General features: G+C 46.2%; 1 non-coding gene and 1 pseudogene across 1 annotated transcript; both read left to right on the forward strand.

The window, feature by feature from the left end:
• The first annotated feature begins 1,206 nt into the window (after positions 1–1,206).
• LOC133891854 (small nucleolar RNA SNORD34) lies at positions 1,207–1,289 on the forward strand. The gene has a single exon (XR_009904309.1). It is a non-coding gene; the product is annotated as a small nucleolar RNA SNORD34 (small nucleolar RNA).
• A 340-nt stretch (positions 1,290–1,629) lies between these two features.
• LOC133891812 (small nucleolar RNA SNORD34) lies at positions 1,630–1,705 on the forward strand (annotated as a pseudogene).
• The last annotated feature ends 457 nt before the right edge of the window (positions 1,706–2,162 follow it).

Below are 2,162 nucleotides of genomic sequence, written 5' to 3' on the forward strand. Positions count from 1 at the left end.
CGCATCCTCGAGCTCGGCGGTATGGTTGGCTGCAATCCGGCCCACACTCCAATGGAGGAACGGCTGAGGCTCAGTCGGCACAGCACGACGGAGGAGGTCGATCCCACACACTACCGGCGGCTCATCGGCAGTCTGCGCTATCTGGTGCACACTCGGCCAGACCTGGCGTTCGCCGTCGGGTTCGTGAGCCGGTTCATGTAACGGCCCACGGTGGAGCATCAGCAGGCGGTCAAGTGCATTCTTTGCTATGTGGCGGGCACCCTCGACTACGGTCTCCACTACACCAGGGCGCCCGGCACAGCGTGCTTCGTCGGCTACTGCGACAGCGACCTCGCCGGCGACATCGACACAAGCAAGAGCACGAGCGGAATCATGTTCTTCCTCGGCAATTGCTTGGTCAGCTGGCAATCTCTCAAGCAGAAGGTGGTGGCTCTATCAAGCTGTGAAGCCGAGTACATTGCCACCACCACTGCAGCAACTCAAGCTTTGTGGCTGTCACGGCTGCTGGGAGAGTTTCTCGGCAGGCATATCGAGGTGGTTGAGCTAAAGGTGGACAGCAAGTCTGCTCTAGCTCTGGCCAAGAATCCAGTCTTCCATGAGAGGAGCAAGCACATCAGGATCAAGTATCACTTCATCAGAAGCTGCCTGGAAGATGGAAGCATCAAGGCCAACCACATCGCCACTACTGATCAGCTAGCCGACATCCTCACCAAGGCTTTGGGCAAGGCCAAGTTCCAAGAGATGAGGGAGAGGATTGGGCTCAAGCAGATCACCTCCAAGGCTAAGCACAAGGCTTAGGGGGAGAAATGAGGGTTAAGCCTAGTGCTACTCTCAATGTATCTAGTTATCTGTCTTAGCTATTTACTATTTGCAGTACTGCTGTTTTCAGCTAATGCTTTAGCATCTTAGTAGTATCTGCTTTATGCAGTTAGCATATTCTGTAGTGGTTAGGACCTTCTTGTAACCCAAGTTTACTTTTGCTATATAATGCAATAAGCGGCCTATGGTCAAGCTGCCCTCTGGCAGAACCAAATTCCCCACTCCAAAGTGTCTTACCTGGCCAACAGTATCTTTGTGACAATAATTGCAAGAGCAGAGGCTTGAAACAGGATCCTATTTTAGCATCCTGCATTTTATTTGCACTTCTAAGCAAGCACATGATATTATTGCAGAATGCTTGCTACTTTATTCGTTTTGTGCTTCTTGACTTGCCTATGATGAGTTGCAGAATTATTGCCTACATTGTTTGACAAATACCTCTGATAATGATTGCAACTGCTGAGGCTTGCGGCAGTCACAACATTTCTTGTCTCACATATGCTTCTGGCTAAGAAATTATACTTCATTTTACTTTTGACATCCATCATTAGTTATTACCAGTTCCCACGCCTTAGCTTCCTGCATTGCATTTTCACATGTTAGTAAGCACATGATATTATTGCAGTACATGCTACTATATCGACATGCACTGCTGGAGTTGCCTATGATGAGTTACAGAATATTGCACATTGTTTGACAAGTTTCTCTGAAATCTGAGGCTTGCATCAGTGTTATTACGTTTCTAGTCTCGCATTTGTTGCATCTGGCTAAATATTGTGTTCTATTTTTAACATCCATTATTGTTCCCAAGGTTGCATATGATGAGTTGCAAAATCGATTGCCAACATTGTTTGACCATCCCTTTATCATACTAACAGCTGAATCTATGTACCTTTAACAATGTGGTTTGTCGAGGTCAGTTGCTCCTATCAATGCTGGATTTATCGCCCAAGTTGGCCGTTGGAAGGCTGGAACCTAACTTGCCCTATCGACAAAAAATTACTCTCCCTTTTCACTACCTTTAGTGATTTGCGTTATTCACTACATTTTGATTGCTGCTGTGAGTTTTAATTTATATGAGAGGAAGGCTACCCTGGTGCCTTGTGTTTGCGTTGTGTTCGTCAAAGGGTTTGCTGGCTCATTTATACGGTCTTGTAGTAACATTTCCGATTCTTTTGGTGCCGGAATAACGAAAATAAAGCTTCCAACTGACGCTCCGGTGTAATATTTGTGGAGAACGAGTATAGTTGAAAATGGGATGGATATTTTGTCCACCAGACTATCCGAAGGCGAAGCCAATGTGGGATGATCTATATTCATGTCTGATATTGTTTGATATTATT

Source organism: Phragmites australis, chromosome 14 (assembly GCF_958298935.1).
Source record: "Phragmites australis chromosome 14, lpPhrAust1.1, whole genome shotgun sequence".
NCBI lineage: Eukaryota > Viridiplantae > Streptophyta > Magnoliopsida > Poales > Poaceae > Phragmites > Phragmites australis.